The sequence below is a fragment of the Falco cherrug genome, chromosome Z (assembly GCF_023634085.1).
Source record: "Falco cherrug isolate bFalChe1 chromosome Z, bFalChe1.pri, whole genome shotgun sequence".
NCBI lineage: Eukaryota > Metazoa > Chordata > Aves > Falconiformes > Falconidae > Falco > Falco cherrug.
This window is the reverse complement of record NC_073720.1, coordinates 42,644,823-42,662,053: the sequence shown is the minus strand read 5'-3', so window position 1 is coordinate 42,662,053 and position 17,231 is coordinate 42,644,823. Positions and strand designations below refer to the sequence as shown.

At 39.7% G+C, this 17,231-nt stretch overlaps 1 protein-coding gene across 2 annotated transcripts in view; it reads left to right on the top strand.

Annotated features, from left to right (window-relative positions):
- The window catches only part of LOC102054629 (TLE family member 1, transcriptional corepressor), a 160,752-nt gene that overhangs the window by 84,128 nt on the left and 59,393 nt on the right, over positions 1 to 17,231 (top strand). Inside the window, exons 20-21 of one of the 2 annotated variants that reach the window (XR_008730400.1) lie at positions 1,953 to 2,203; positions 13,535 to 15,413. The gene's annotated coding sequence lies outside the window, so the exon portion shown is untranslated. Of the gene's footprint in view, positions 1 to 1,952; positions 2,204 to 13,534; positions 15,414 to 17,231 lie in introns of those variants that run through there. The other variant, XR_008730399.1, reaches the window with a different exon arrangement.

Sequence of the window (17,231 nt, the reverse complement as noted above, 5' to 3'; positions counted from 1 at the left end):
TTAGTGGACACAGAAAATATGTCCTGGTTAATCCCTGAATTTGCTTTCTCTTGTAACAAACAAACAGACGAAATAGAGTGATATAGTGTCTAGAAATTAATTTCTTCTGGATGATGGCATTACGAACACTGTTACCTGCATGCCTACTCTGGCTTTAATGAGGCCAAGCCCATTAATTCCACAGAGACCAAGGAGGTAACAGGTCATGTACAAAAAGCAGAAGCTTTGTGTCATAAATTCAAAGATGCAAGCTTTTGTTTTGTTATGGAAAGAATTCAGACTGGTCTGTGAGGTTTGGAGTGCACCAAATGCCGCTCTGGGTAGTTGTATGGTTTAAGAAAGGATTGGTGGGGAAAAACCAGCTCAGACAAACCAGTTCTCAGTCAACACTTAATGACTGGAAAAGAAGTGCAAGCCATAAATAGTACCCTTCATCCTGTAACAGTGTATGAGCTCCAGCAAGAGACAGGACGCTAAGCTGAGCTTGCTTTCTTTTTCTGTAATTAGTTCAAAGAGTTTGTTGTTGGTCTTGAGTTTGGTCAGGCCGTGTTTTTCATATTGCGTAAGTGCATCCAATAACAGATACGAAAAACAAGATCTGTGCTCTTTAATCAGCCTGACTGTTGTTGGTTGGTTGGTTGGTTTGTTTGTTTGTTTGTTTTTAATGATGCATTCCTGTAACACTTCTCACTTGCCACACTAGGAAAATGCAGCTTTTTGCCTGTCTTTATTCAAATTCCCATATATCAAATGTCATAAAATGGTTCTAATATAATGTAGTATGCTGTTGAACAGCAAACATTTTGCTGGTGTCATTTTTCCTAGCCCCAGCAACACTTTTAACTATGAATAGTTCACTGTACCCAGAATCGTATTCTTGTCAATTCATTGAAACAAATTACATTTTTTCAAGTTCTCAATCAGGGGTTTCCACTGGGTGTTTAATTTTTATGAAATAGTTGATCTCAGCATTCCTGGGCTCTACCAAAATCTCCTTTCTCCTGCACCATACATTTCTGATGCTCTGAGAGTAAACCTACCTAGTCCCCACTATATGCTCTTAAGAACCCAACACTATGAGACAAAATCCAGTAGTGCTTGGTCCAGTTAGTGGAAGAGTTTGGGGTTTTTTTTGTGAAATATTCCAAAGTTTTTCTTTTATATTCCAATAAAGATTCAGGTTTCTGCTAATAAAAAGGCACTATACAGGCATATAGCATGACCGCAGCCCTTCTTGAGGCTTTCGGTGCCGGGGGGGGGTGGGGCGGGCGGTGTGAGCAGCTTGAAATAGGGAGTTAGTGGGGGAAGATGAAGAGCAAAAGCTCTCTTTTGACCAGGTTTTTCTCATCAGTGCTCAGCGGTGACATGGAAGAGGTCAGTGAAGTGTGTGGCCTCATGGACAGGGCTAGCAAGTCTTTCAGAGGGCCCAGATATCATGTTCTGATGGGCTCCCCAGTAATGTCAGGAGAGGGGCTGTGGGGTGTGAGCAGCTGTGTGCACGGAAGGTAGTGTATAGTGGGGTGCAGCATGGCCTCCAGCTTTCCCAGTCAGCCCCAGTGCTGCAGGGGAAGGGGATGGGACTTGGATGCTGGGCAAGGAGCTGAGGGAGGGGGACTGGCGGTAGTGGCCTGCTGGGAGAAGGGTCACCGGGGGAAATTTAGGGGAGGCGGCTGTGGACTGTGGGAAACCGAGATAAAAAGATGTGGTATAAATAAATATCTTTTGGATGAGGATGAGCTGATGAACTTATGAATAAATAATGTATAGCCCCTTTGCTAAGTGTTGTGTGGGGCCTGGGCTTATCCAGGATGGTTCAGAGGCAAGTGAAGAAAGACCTGGAAGAAAGGGGTTTGCGGGGTGGCATCGAGTGTTTGGCTTGCTGTGGCTGCTTCCACTTGTGGGGTGTCCACTAAATTAACAGCGAACTTCTCATCTCCCTCGCCTCCCTGCAGCAAGCTGCTCTGCAGCAGATTTGAAGCACCTGCGGGGAAGGAATTGCACACCTTGGCTCCCCTGCCTCTCTCCAGCCAGGGAGAACAACTGCTTTATCTGGGGCTTGTTTACTGGAAAGGAAGGTGACTGTGGATTCGATTGGAAAGGAACATTATTTTCTGCCAGCAGGGAAGACTTTTCCATTTACGGAGGAAATGGAGATGTTAGAAATAGCACACTGGAGCAGCAATGAAGATGTAACACCAGAAAGGTAAGCCAAGACTTTATACTTGATTGAAGAGATCTGGGTGGAATATTACATTTGTGTAATTGAACCAAATACAGCGAAGCCAGGACATGCTGTTGGTTGTTCTGATTTTTTCTTAGTACCCTCCAGAAAGAAGGCAGCGGAAGAGCAAATATCCAAGCAAATGTTTATCTGCATGTTTGATAAGTTCCTAAGAAATGGTCTTATCCAAGCCAGTCGTGGCTAACCACTGTGGTTAAAGTGTAATGTGCTGTTGGCAGAGGCCTCAATCTTCTGGTTTAAGGAAGCTTGCTTGGAATTGTTCTAATGAAAACAGGTTGTCTATAGGTACCATCAGAGGTCCTCCTCTCTATTCCCAGCAAAATGTCTTACTTGTAAGGAATTTACCTTCCTGTTCAGGAACACAATATCTAGAAAAGACTGAAAATCCCCAGTGCGAATATGTTGATGATTAACTCTTGATCGGTCGTGCTGGAGACTTTGGAACCTGGATATAGGGCAGGAAATGGATGAGGTATTTGCCCAGATGAAGCCTCTGCTTTTTGCAGCATGGACAACTACAATGTGACATTAATAGCTCCTGTTTTGGAACTAACACAGGCCAGTGTCACAAAGTGCTGAAGATTGTATTGCACTTACCTCTGAAAACAAAAAAAAATTCCTTTGGCTGAAAATTCTTTGCTCCTATATTTGCAAGCTAGCAAATAATACAGAAAATTGTAGGTATCGTTCAAAATCACTGTTGCTTTTCTAGGGCTGGTACAATAGAAATCCTTAAAAGTGGGTTTTTTATTTATGTGGGTTCTGTTAATCTCGTATATAGTGACAGAATCTTCTTCCGTCAGGAACAGAATAGTGTTCTGCCATGTTGCTTTGAAATGTTCCATAATATGTGCTGTAGTAGTGTCTTCCCTGCTACACTACTACTTTAAAGTCTGAGGCTTATCATAGCAATTTCCCATGCTTTCATCCAAAGACTGAAAATATGCCTCAAGCAAGACATTTAATCAAAAGTAAAACATTGCCAGTTCTTTGGCTGTCTCTCCAGCTCCTTGGGAGGGGGAGGTGTCTAGCTGCTACGCCACTGTGAAGAAACTCATGTTACAAAAGCAAAATGAAAGAAAACAGAAATTAAACAATACGAACAGCTTCAGCTCTGGGCAATTGTTTGAGTATCCCACAGCAATCAAGTTTCCCTTTCTTGAAGAAGGTTTATTTGATCTTTCACTGATTTATTTTTGGTTGCAGTTTTGAGCTTTTTAAAGGAGGCATTTCCTTTTTGACTGTAATTGGAGATGGGGAGGATTTGAAAGGGCCACCTAACATCTGTAATTCTTCTAGTCTCCGCGCCCCACCCCCCCCCCCCCCCTTGATTTTTTATTGTCTTGGGATTGCACATAAGCAAAATACCCATTTCTTTCTTATCCAGTCTGGAAGAACCAGTGTGATGAGCAGTTTGTGCTGCTGGACTCTTCTGCATGAATTGGTAAATCAGGACTGGTATTTTTAGGTGAAAGCATTTAGAAATGGTATTAAATCCCAATCCGCTGGGAGGATACAGTGTCCAGGATGTTGTACTGGATGAAGGAGCTGTTTTGGTTTTTTCTGTTAGTTTTGTAATGAATGTCATGTTGTGCAATCAGTATGTGCTTTATTTCCTGTTGCGGGTGGAGGGAGGTCATCTTGTAGCTACCAATTCAGGCATCTAGTGGAAAATCTATTGGGGGGAAAAAAACCACACCAAAACCAACAACCAACTGAAAAAAAGACTTTTCTCTTGGGTAGTAGACCTCCTTGCTCTACCAAAGGGAGAGCATGCACATCCACTATAGGTCTCCTCAATTATACAAGTATGCCAGCCTTTGCTAAAATCTAGTTATTTTTCAGCCACTTCTCTTGTATTTGTCCCATGAAACTACCCCATTTATTTAGTGTAGGCCTCTAGCTTCGTATTTTCTTGTCCTTGCTCCCTAGTCTCTATTCACGACCACTTCAGTAAAACCAAGGAGCAAACATAATCCTTATGTTAATGTTTTTTGTAAAGGCTTCTGATCTCTTGCTAGCTCGTTTTCCCACAAAGGCAGTTCTTGCCAAAGCTACTGATTTAGCTTGGAAAGTCTCAGGCAGTCTGTTATAGGATCACAGAGTAATATTTAGGTCAGAAGGGATATCTGTATGTCTTGTGCAGTATCTGCTCAGACAGCGCCATGTTCAAAGTTAACTTGGGTTGCTTAGGACCAGTTGGGTTCTGCATAACTCCAAGAATGAAGATACTACAGGCTTTTTGGACATGTTTCAGTGCCTAACCATTCTTATTATGACTTTTTTGCAGTTGGAATAAAGGCTACTTCTCCTTCAGCTGTGCAGTCCAGAGAGCTGTGCGCTGTCCTGACAGACAGAAATAGTTTGATGGGGCAGAATGATTTGTGGGCTGTTCTTTCTCCCTGGGACTCTCTGAGAGAAGATAAACTATTTTTCTCCTCTTCATTATTCTACTTGTAGTCCTTGCTCAATTTTTATTATGTATTTCTCATCTGCTGGAGTTGGACAAGTGGTAACGTACACTTATTAATGGTGGCAAGGTGTATCATCTGTCATAGGAGTGGTAGTAGACAAAAAGGATAAAACATAAGGAGAGAACATTAGATGGACGTGGAAGAACAGTAGTGAAGGTGGTAACCAGCTGGGTTGAGAGGAGCTGGAAAAGACAACCTTATGTAGGGAAAAAAAGAAATGGTAATTTTAACTCCTCCATGGGCATGACTCAGTCTTGAGTGGGCTGTAAAATCCTGTCATGTTTTTTTCCCCTTTCGTTATAGGAAGAGGGAATTTATACCTTAAAAATACCATTGTGGTTTCCATCCTTGAGAGCTGTTAAAGCTCTTCTCCATATAAATCACTCCCTCCCATGCAGTAGCTGAAATGAATTCTCCTTAACTGCAAGCACAGCACTTGCATGCAGCATTGACTTTATGGAGAAGGACTTATTCTTAGGTGAAGTATTAGCAAGCTGTTATGTGCTCTTACTGTGTCCAAGTTGACCTAAAAGCTCTCTGTATAACCTGAGCAGTCACAGGAACATCATATACATTGGAACGAGCTTGGCTAGTGATAGTAATACAAAACATGGATTCAAAAGAGTAGCAATCTTTTCATGACCATCTTCCTCTGGGCACCTTATTGGGGAAGACCTGGGAGTACTCTGCTCTGCTGCTGGTGCTGTCTGATACTCACGTATGTCCAGATGCAGAATGAGGGACCAGAGGTGACTGTAAGAGAGCAACTCTCCTACCCCTTATTCAGCTACTTTTAGCTTCAGCTACTGTAAAGCCTGTGTTCTTTTCCAATTAGGCACCGTGTACTCTACTGTGGCATTGCAATACATGGATTATATTTGCTAGTTATCGATTGTTAAGACCAAATCCCTGTGAGGCAGAAACACTTTTTCCGGTGTAGTGACCATATATTAAAAACTGCATGTGGATATTGATGGTAAGATAAAATGAGGCCTACCAGATGAAATGCAGTGCATAATGTGGCTTGTAGACACAGCTGAACAAATTACTTCAGAAGCTTCAGGGGTCACTGCAGTGTAAACAGAAAAGAGGAGTGACCTATGCTGTGTTCTCAAGACATAATAAATACATTCTTCATGCTGCTGCTTACCTTCTGCTGAATCAGGTGTTTTAAAACACTGTGAGATTCCTTCTCTGGGCAAAACTTGGAGTCTCAGCTTCCTGTATTTCAAACAGATTTTCTTTTTGTTATCCTTGAAAAGTTGCATTTAAGTGTGTTTGGAGCTTCAAGGTCTTTGTGTAGTACGGTGTAAGGTACTGCTTGTAAAATTCCAGCTTTTGCCAGCCTGCAAATCCATCTGCTAATTCCAGGAAGAAAAATTAGTTGTTTGTAGAGAGATGAGCCTGATCTGGATGCAAGTTGTACAAAATTTTGTTGAGTTTGGTGAAGAGCAAGTACCTTTTGCTGAATGAAGAACTAAGGTACTTCAGTAGCTGTTGAACCTTATTTTCCCCACTCAGCACTTCTTATGTGCTGCCTAGGTACTTTTATTTGTTGGTTTATGTGTTGTTGTTCATTAATTCTGACAAAAAATATAGCTTGTCTATTCCTCTGTTCAGCTGAGTAGGGACAAAAACTGGAACACGCAACTTGAGGAGAGTGGAGAAAGTGTGATGGATTCAAGTAAGCTCTTACGGAGCTCATGAATAACAGAGGTCTTACAGGCAGGTACTTGTTTTGTCTTGTTTTTTTCTTGGTGTAAAGCCCTCATTTTAGACACTAACTGGTCTAGTATACTGACTTGGATATCTGTGTAGATACTACTGACTGAGAATATGTTATGGCATCCAGAAAAGAAAGAGCAATAGTAGTGGCTATCTTAAGCAAAAGAAAATACAAAATGAGCCTTTCTCTGGCTCTCATTTATCATGGTGGTTACCATTTGACTTCCCAAGATTGGAGCAGGTACCAGTGGGCTTTCAAAAGAGCCATGGAGCCTATCACAGGTTACTGTTGTGCCAAATATGATGTTGCTAGACATATACGTGGGACTGAAGGCAGAAAAATACTCAGCAATCTGCTGTATCTTAATCCAGATGGTCAAGTTTATGTTTTCTTTAAAATGCAAACTGTCTCCAGTGAATTCATTAGAACCATATTGTAGCTTTCTTTTCCCATATAATTTCAGCAGCTAGGTTAAAAAGTCTGGGACTGCCAAACTAATCTCAATTGCTTGATTATTTTCTTTCTGAAGGATTTAAACTGTTCAACAATTCTTTCTCCTCTTCTCTCATCCTCCTCCTTTCTTTCCCTCATTTTTTTTTTAATTAGACCAGTGTACAACCCTGTGAATCATTGACTTAGGGTATCTAGATATAGCTGATACTTTTTGTTCGTCTGGGATTAATCCAGATGTTTGAATAACAGGGAGCTGTAGTTGGAATGTATTCAGCCAGCGTATCTGCCTTGTTGTTGTCATGGATAGGTCACTTACTGAGTAAGAAACATTGGTTCTAAATGTGCTGGATGTCTTTGTCTACCCATGTTTCCAGACTGTTTCTTCCTGTACCTTTTTGTTGTTTTGAATTATTTTTTTTAATTTGTTATGAGGATTTTTTGAAAGTACCTAAAATTTGGGACAGGTGTTCTTATTTAAGTTGTTTAAGCAAAGTAGGCTAAAGCTGAAGCAATTCTGAAGAACCTAAATAAAATGTTTTTATACAAATTAATTCTGATAGAATTAGATCCCTGAAGTAACTCTCATACAGACTACTGGTGATATAAAAAAACCCTCCATCTGAGTAAAAACCCAAGAAAACACAAACCCATCAGCACTTTGCATCCAAATGTCTCATGGAAGAGCACTAGGTGTTATTTATTGATCTTTCCTGGTAGCATCTTTACTGTGAAACAGGGAAATCAAATTTTTAATGAAACGGAACAAGCATATGTTGGGACAATAATAGGATACTCTCTGGCTCATCTGTAGGACAGCGTCTATTTTTAAACTTGGGAAAGAATGAGGTAGAAAAGATACTTCTGAGTGTCACTAATTTGTAGGTTTTCTTTTTTTTTTCTTTTTTTTTTTCTTGTCAATTTAAAACCAAAACTAGCTTTCATCCCTCCTAGAAGATGAAAACAGCTGAACTCTGTCCAGTTACAGTGAGAAGAGCTCCTACAGTGGGAGGTCCTCTAGTTTGTAAATAGTATCATACCCCTTTCTTAATTTCTTTTAAGAACTTATTGTCTAAGCTGCTTGCAGTAAGTAGTATGACTGTTTTCTGGATGTATGGGAGAAGTACTGACGTGAAAGTCAGCTAATGTTGTCTAAAGCAGCATGACAAGAAACTGAAGGGACTAGGTTGTATGGTTTTTTCTTCCTGATCTTTGTTTAGTTACAAGAAAATAATTCTGAGAGGTATATGACAATTTAAATATGGTTTAAATTAATTTGAATTACTTAATTCATTGATAAAACAAGAAATAAATATATATAAGTTAGAAGTCATAGGATGAAGTTTCTAAATGCTTTCTGAAGTAGATCAGAGTAACAAAGCTGTTCAGTGCTGGAGAGTTGTTTTCTCCCTCTCAAAACAAGTGTAGCAGCTGTGTAACATGTCCTCTTTGAAGATGGCATGTGAGTCCAGTTCAGACTGGCTATTGGCCACCATCTGCTATTTTTTTCCTAGTGAATACCCTCGAATATATCAGGTGCAAAGTTGTGGTACCCCAATGTGCATGAAAACAGTCATGAAGCAGAGCATCAATCTCAAGACTGTTCGCAGCCCAGTAATGGGCCAAAGTCTGATCTATTTCTGTTGCTGAATTGCATTGTATTGTGGTAGAAACACAGCTGGAAAGTATAACATGGTAGTAGTACCCAGGACCACATGAACCATCTGCCTTGTGCAGGGTACCGCAACAGCAAGTCAAACAGCAAAGGAGGAACAGGTTATGAATGGGGTAGGAATACTGCAGTAATATCAAATGTATTAGAAAAGTTAATATGCTTAGGTTTGTTATCATATGTACTAGTTGATTATTAAGCAAAACCACCTCTGTTTTCTAAGTCCTTCAGCTTCTCCAGTGAATTTGAACTTAAATATGCAGCGGCTAGTATTTGCACAGGAGACAGTGAGATGCAATCAAGCATAGTAATTTTGAACAGTGTTTGCTGTATCTGGTACAATGGGCTTGCTCTTTTTCCGAGGTGCTGCTTTCAGCATTACAGTAGTGTCCAGCAGGGATCAGCACTGCGTTAGCCTCCACTTGTTGAAACAAGCAAAAAGACATCTATGCTAAAGACCATAGGATCTGCTTTAGAGAGAGTAAAATAAACTGGGGAAAAGCTGGAGGCGGTGGCCTAGGTTAAGCATATTTTAGCACTTTAAGTGCTTCTTTCTGGGGAAAAAAAAGAAATATTTGAAAGAGCAACTTCCCTGTAACACAAAGGAAATAGGCCCTGATGCATGCAAGATGTTATTTGTGAGGTAGCAAAACACTCAAGGGAACATGCCAGTGTTGGTCCAAGAGAGTGTTGCAGGACAGGGGGTTGTGTAGTGATACCCATGTGCAGCCTGCATCTAACAAATCTTGCCTTGTGTGAGAAAGGGAGCAAGAGTTAGAAGTTAGAACCAAGATGCTTGGAAAATTGTTACTCATTCCAAAATTTTTACAAGTGCATTTCAGTTGTCATGGGATGGAAGGCTCTGAGATGCTGAGTAATTTATCTCTGCCAGGAGATCTAGGAGCACAAGATAGGCACCTGGTAGAGGTTTCTGGAATCATTACAGTAAGGCACATTCCCAGAAGCATGTGGGATTCGAACTGTGGAAACCCAGTAGAAAGATGTTTTTCGTAAGCTTGTGAAAACATGCATATATTGAAACTTGCAGAAATGTTTCCATTGACTTCAGTGAACCTGGATTTTTACCAGATTTTCTATGCCATGTTTCTAAAAGCCAGATCTGCCTGACAAAAACATCTGTATCTACTGTCTTTTTAAAGTCTCATCAGCAGTCTCTTGCAGACCTGCCTGAAACATTTGGAATTGCATTTCAGAAGTTTATAAAAAGACATGAGAAACTTTCTTATTTTGTTGGATTTTTTTTGTTTGTCAGAAAAGGAAATGCTTCATAATGATGAATTACCTGAGATGGTTTAAACAGTTGGAACTCTTGACAGCTTGCCCACCATAACTTTCAGTAGCCCTTTTTGCTGGGGGTGCCAGTTATTTCAGGTGTCATGGGAAACACAAGTCATAAAACACGCTCGGCTCCCACTGGGTGCTACTTCTAATCTCAACAAATCATGCTTTAACCAAAATCTTGTTGGACTCAACTTCCAGAAAGTAGCATCTCTTCTGGTGAGGGATTTTTCTGGCAAAAACCCAAGAGTCTTCCTCTAGGAAAGCTCCTGCTTTTAGAAGGAGTGTCACTAAGGAGAAGCCGAGTAAGGAGGAGGTTTACTATAAGCCAGGGGATGGCCCCAGGCAGCATGAATGCTTTTCCCCGCTTAATGGTCTTCAGTTTTCTCTCTCGCTCAATAGCCTGCAACTCTTTTGTGAAACAACAGTATAACGAAGACCATGACTGCATAGCTAGGACTTTTAACTTACAACTGTACCCCATACAACTTCATCTTTCTGCCTTTTTTCTATTCTGCTAAGAAAAAAACCTGAATAGCCAGAATTGGTGCTCCTTGAGTGCCAGTTCACTTGCCTAGCAATTTTATTCAGAAAACAGATGGTTCAGTATGTGAAAGAGGGCTGGTAGGGACCTCTGTGTGAGGTCCTTGGCAGGCTAATCTCATTCCAAAGATCTAGGTGGCTGGAATTCTCTCCCCCTCCCCTTTAATACAAATCCTTAAGTGTTAAGTCAGGCAGAAAATGAGTCTAGTCTACATTTATCTTACTGAATGGCAGTCAACTCCCGCCTAATCTTTCAACATATATTTGTTCAATGGATCAACAGATTGTTTAAGCAGCATGACGGACGGGTTTAGAAATGTGTCTGCTTATGTTTGGTTTGTACTGAACCATTGACCATTTTGTTTGTGAATCCATCATAAATTACATCTCCAGGTTACTCAATACAAGTAAGGAGGGGAAATACTTGTTCTCACTGTGTTGAAAGGCTTCTTACACAGCTGTCAGCCTCCACAAGGGAAGCTGAATCGCATCACTACTACTTTAGCTTTGTTTTTCAAAAGCTGGATGGATATGTCTGTGCTTTAACAAGTCTTGCTAATTGTAACTATACTTATTGAAGATAACATAAGGCAAAATGCAAGACAGTTATTGTCAAATAATATGTAATAATTTGGAAACAAGGATGTGAGATTGTAATTGTGTATGTTATTTTAGCTGCATTTGACAAAACAGAGGCTAAGTAACACCAGAAATATATGCGACATTTTTAATAATGGAAATACATCCCAAAATTGTTATGAGTGCAAAAATGACCTGATGGGTTGTGTTTAATGACATCTGAAAGCAAGCCAGGAAGGTGGCACTCTCAGCATCAACAGGGCTGTGGATTGTGTGATTCAATTAACTCTTAATCTGAAAATTGTTTTTAACATGGCTGTTATGTGAGTGCTGCTGCCTCATGTGGGGGATGAAGGAACTGGAGGAAGTTCCAAGGCCTGCAAATTCTGCAAAAAGGGAGAGCTTGCCTGTAAGCAGGTGAGGAGCAAGAGATGTGAAGGTGACCTGAGTACTGCCAAACACCCCTTCCCAGAGGCTAGAAAGGCCAGAAAACTGAAACTCAGTGTCCACCACTTTTGGCTATTGCATTTGCTTTGAGCTGCTTTTCTACCCAGGGAGCATAGGCATGTGGCACAAAGCTTCCTTCTCCATACAAATCCCTTAAACAAAGTTGAGGGTGGGCTTAAAAGAAGGAAAAAGATGCATATAAGGGCCACCCTTACTGTTTTCACCCATCCTCATTTCCAGAATTTTCATTTCCTTTGAAGATAATTCTAAACAAGAAAGAGGCTCACCTTGTCCTAGCTACTACATACCTGAAGGCAGTGAGACTCAGGTGCGACTCCCTGCAGCCTACCTCAAGCATTGTTAAAACGTGTTTGAGCTGGAACTAAATGGTGCTGGAAAAGGCAATGAGGAGAGAGCTGGAGAAGAAGAAAGGATGCTCAGCAAAGGACTAGGTTTCTTTATGCAGTCAGAAGGAAGAAGCTGAAGGAGAGTGATTAGAGTTGGCTAACTTGCTGGTTTAGATGGTTACATTCTCAAGGAAAGTTTTTTGATTCATTTTTTTTTCTGGGATTTGTTAGCCTTTTTGTAGTCTCTTGTGCGCTAAGACTTTTTGAGATTGGTAGGAAATGATTGAATTTTTTGTTGTTTGAAAGCTTAAGCTTCAGTGGGAAGTGTGTGCTGAACTTTATTTTTTAAAGAAAGCCCAGGGAAAAAGCCATTATGGCAAACAAGTGTACATAATTATGTTGGAATTTTCTCTTTTACTTTTAACTTTTGGGTGGAGAGTAAATTTGTCGTTTCTCTATGAAAAAAATGCTTCCAACTTTTAGTTCAGCTAATAAATTTTTTTTCTTCCTAACAATTTCTAATACGGTTTTAAGAAACTGGTAAGAAAAAAGATGAGAAGGAAGAAAGTGGCCTTGAGAGTATGTAGAAAACACTAGTAACAAAGTTGAGCAATTTCTATAGATCTGAATTTGGAGCATAGAAAGGCAAATGGAGTTTGTAACTCAGAGAGTAGCATAAATATTATCCGGTGAGCCTGGAACCACTTTTTCTTAACCCTTATCCTCTAAGAAAAAAATCCCAACATCTATTCATTGTAGTAATCCCTGGAGGATTATTTTAGTATTCTAGTAATTTTACTTACTGTATTTCTTTTATATGGGTCATGATGCTGACTGAAATTTCCTTTCCCCCCTCCTCTATCTTAAGATGATATAGACAGCTTTATGAATTGCTTCTAGAATATAGTGTTTTCCAAGTATTAGCTCGGGGAATAAGATGTCCTTGAACTCTCATATTTCTGGTCGTTTTTTCCATTATTTTTTTTTTAAAGTTAAAAGTGGGATGGTTTGAGCACCATCTTATGTGCCATTAAAGACTCTGAATATCAGATTCTTACTTTTATCTTTGTTTATTTTTGGCTTTTCATCTAGACAATATGGAGAGTTCCTTTCCTAGCCCAAAATGGTAGCATTATTGTCAGTTTCTCAAGGTTTTTAAAAGAATAAATTACATGAGGTAAATCAAAACAAAAGCCCTTCACCCAGAAGCAAATGCATAAACTTACCAATGCATGGATACAAATACTGATAGATAACTTCTCTACTTTGACAGCTAGTGCTTGATATGAAATACTGGAATATTCTGGCTGTGAATTTTAAGTGTGATGTACTGAATGATTCCACTTACCCCATGCACTTGTATGTATATACAGTAAATATCACGGGGAGGACAGAGTTACTTGGACACTGAAATTCATAATCTGTGAGGCTGGCAAATTGAAAATTGTAGTACAAGAAATATATTAACCTGCTTGTTTTCAAAGTAATTCCTTTAAAGTGCATATCACCTCCACATGGATATCTAATTATATTAATATATAATTTTATATATATATAATGATTTTTATTTGTTGTTGAAATGATTAATTGCAGAAATTTTGTTAAAATAGCTGTTGGCCCGCTACCAATAAAAAGGGTTTTGCTGATTGTAACTAAAGCTAACTGAAAATTTGATTTTTTTTTTCAAGAAGCATGTTGTCATCTCCACAGCAAATCTGTTTTTATTGTTGAAAATGTAATTATTTTTATTCTCAGATGCTGCAGTCTTCTGGGTCCTCAGGTTCCTCTTCTCCCTAATGCTCACAAGTCCTGACTGGGCTTCAGTGGGGGGAGCAGGGAGGAGAACACAACCAGTGTGAGGTACAAGTGATGCAAAACAGGAGAACTTGGACTAAATGGGAAGACTTATCTACACAGGAGAATATGAGCATGAAATCGTGAAGCTAGAAGCCCCATATAATATCATTATGAAGTATATTTTTTAAACTTACATTGTCCTTTAAAAATTTGTCTTCTCCTTGCACCTTTCTTCTTAATATATTGAGTAGTTTTGAGGAGGAAACAAAAGTTCTGTTTTGAACTCTGCCATTTCCATGAAAGTCCAACAGTTCAAAAATAGAGTGTTTTTTACTCTATTTTGAATGCTGTACCTTGGTTATGCAAATCAGGATTTGAATTCTCACTCCAGCTACTTTTAAACCATGTTATATGGCTGAAGCAGCATGAATCAGCTCTTCAAAGTATGCAAAAAGACTTAGAAATAGGCAACAGAAGGTCTATGTTGTGTCACACCAATTCCTTCTCCAACCTTAGCAAATTTTTAGATGTTGCTGAAACAGAAGAGGTGGTACTGAGGCACGCACAGATGTGGTCCTCTCTGAGATGCCTTTTGAGTATTTTTCAAACATGTCAGATGTATAGGGGTTCAAAGTTGCTTAAGCATGGTCCTTTATATGCATGCTATGCATTTGCTTCCTACTATAAGTAGCCATGAATTTCAGTTCTGGATATCCAGTTTGGCTTCAGAGATTTCTCTTTCTTGAAATTTGTAGCTGGAATTTTGTTTGTTCAAGCCACAGCTTTCTCACCAGAATGTTTTGTAATAAACGTTTAAAAAAGGGGTTGACTTTGAGAACTAGGGTCCTGCTATTTTTGCCATCTTGACTCTAAACTGGCATAAACTACCTTTGTTGTATTCTATCAAAAGGCTGTTTAAACTTACTGGGTTTTTTCTTTTTTTTTTTTTTTTCTTTTTCTCTTGCTTAACCTGTCTTTTGTCAATGCTGGAGGTTGCATGATTAGTAAAAAAAGGTTCAATATCTTCTATTGAAGGAAGATACGGTACGGCACAGCATACTAGTGTGAGTGGCTGAAAGCCAGTTTGATTGTAATTGTCTGCTAAATAAATATATTGCATTTTAATGTGGTTACTGGTGTTTTCATATGGGAACCCATCTTGGTTAGAGTCTTACTTTGGTTTGCAGGTACAAATTGGGAAGGTTTCTAGTGGCTTCAGCAGTAGTATTGTGTTTCAGTGGAGTTCAAAATATGGCACTGGAGTATGCTAGAATGGAAGAGCACTCCTGGTGAAAACCCAACTGAAAAAACATTCTAGAAGGCCAATCTCTGGAAATTGATTCATGCAGGGACCCTTGTGCCTTGCCTTTTCTCTTTTGCAGCAACAAGACATTGACATCCATAACGTTGCATGGAAACCCGGCTCTTCAGATGCACGGCTGTAAGGTGTTTCTGAAGGCTTGCTGGCAGGCAGGGGTGGAGCACCCATGTTCAGGATGTTACTGACCCCACTTTCAGTGGCCAGAAGGAGCTGTTTTCCTGAGTAGTCTCTGGCAGGCTGTTTCACCACACAGTCTCTCACTCTTTTCTGTCTGCTAAATGGCATGTTGCTTACCATCTTCTGTAGTCTGCTTTGAGATTCACAGCTAAAATGCCACGTAAAAGCTAGGTAGTACTAATCTATGTGGCAGCTTGTTAAAGTGTCATGGTTTCAGTGATGCATTTGTAACCACTCTAACATAAGATAAATGTGACAAGTGCTAATTCCAAACACCCACGTTATTGAAACTGAGAACAGCTTCGCTAAAGTACTTTGAATTTCCTGAGGACATCTGAGGTCTATAGTTAAAGCGTCTCAAGCTGCTTTTACCTGCAAAAATGAAAATGTTACATTAAATATCCAAGACTCAAAAAGATTGTTTTAAAAGGTGTTGGGGGAAAAATGCACTTGCATGTGTTTGAGACATACAAACACTTCTCATTCTCTGGAGGAAGCGAAGGAAACTGTGGGGTAAGAATATGTTGGTCTCTATGGGAAAAGAAACAAGCTAATACCCAAGCACCAAGACCTGTGTGTTAGCACAGATTAATTTGTGAGTGTCCCTCACTGTGAGATTTTCCTGATGAGTCTGCATCATGGACAAGAAAACTGCCTGTGTGAGAAGGAGCTAGTCAGAGGGAGGAAGGGAAGACTATTCTTCACTTGATGTGTTGCCAAAATGAAGTGAGTGATGCCATTTTCTGTCTTGAATGGGAAGTTCTATACATGACAGTGCTGAAAGGTGGTCCTGCCCCATCTGTGTCCATTGTAAGCAGCGACATTTATTGGGATTTGTAAATTCTGATTTAAAAACAAAAAGAGAGGGGAAACTTTTTCATTTTCAACTGATTTTTACCTATGGGTCTTCTGTGTGAAAGATGGGAAAATACTGAAATGCCTGATGTCAAATTACAAGAAGGTGCAAGATGTCAACCAAGTACTGAAGAATCACTGAGCAAGCAATTACCTTGCTAGTGCTGGTGACTCCAAGAAGTGTAGAGTCTTCCATATGGCTGACAGCATAAGATGTTTGAGATGGTAGTCATATGGTGCAGCTGCAGAACAAGCATGGGACAGTGAGAGAAAAGCAAAAGACAAGAGGTGAGTGGGCAGTCTGCAAACCATGAGGCAGGCTCTCAGTGATGCTGTGAAGGGTTTGCAGATTACAGTATGGTTTGGGCATAACTGCCGGAAAAGAGTGCAGAGAAAACTTTCACACAGGAAAAGAAGCAAGCTTATACTGGGGCTGTGTAAGTCACACCATCTGGGGCATATATGGCTGCAGATACTGTAGAATCTCCTTTTGAACGGGGGAACTCTGCAGAAAGTGGGATTCCTTTCCCATCATAAATCTCATACCTTGCCATTTTTTATCCCCCAACAAGAATAATAGAAAAGGCTTCACTAAAAGAACAGTGATTATGGTGTCTTTTCCATCATTCTTCCTAGGCCATTCTGTCATTAAGTTGTTTTCCAGAAATTGTTGCGCTCTGTCAATATTTAGACATAAAGAAAGATTTCTGGATTCCAGTTTGTAAACAGTTCAAAGTTGTCTACATAGACAGCAACTACAAAGAAGCAGGGAGAGGGATAATAAACCTGTATCCTATTTGCCAAATCAAGGCCAATCACTTAGCCTTGAAATACAGTTTGTTTATCTAAGTTTTTTCCTTTTTTTCTCTTCCTCTTAACCCATGGAAATATCCTAAAAAGAGTAGTGTTTCTTTTAGTAGAAAACAGTATTTTTCCTTTGCTGTGTTCTTCTTCTTCTGAAGAATGTGTTTATCCTGTATTCTTACAGCAATTTTTCCTGACACTCCAGCTAAATCTTTGTTTGGTTTTTGTTCCTTCATGTGATATACGGTTTCCTTGTTGAAGTTATAATGAGCTTATCTCTGTGATTCACCAGAGATCAGCCAGGCTAAACCGTCAACATTAAAGTCTACCCAACAGTGACACTGTTCACTGAAACAGTGTTAATAAACATATCATCTTACACAAGCCAAGTGCAATAATAGCTACCTTAAAATGACAGATCCATCACAATAACTTATGTTTTATGGCAAAAGGAATCTACAAATGGTCAGAAGATTGTTTTTCTCTCATGTAGCTATT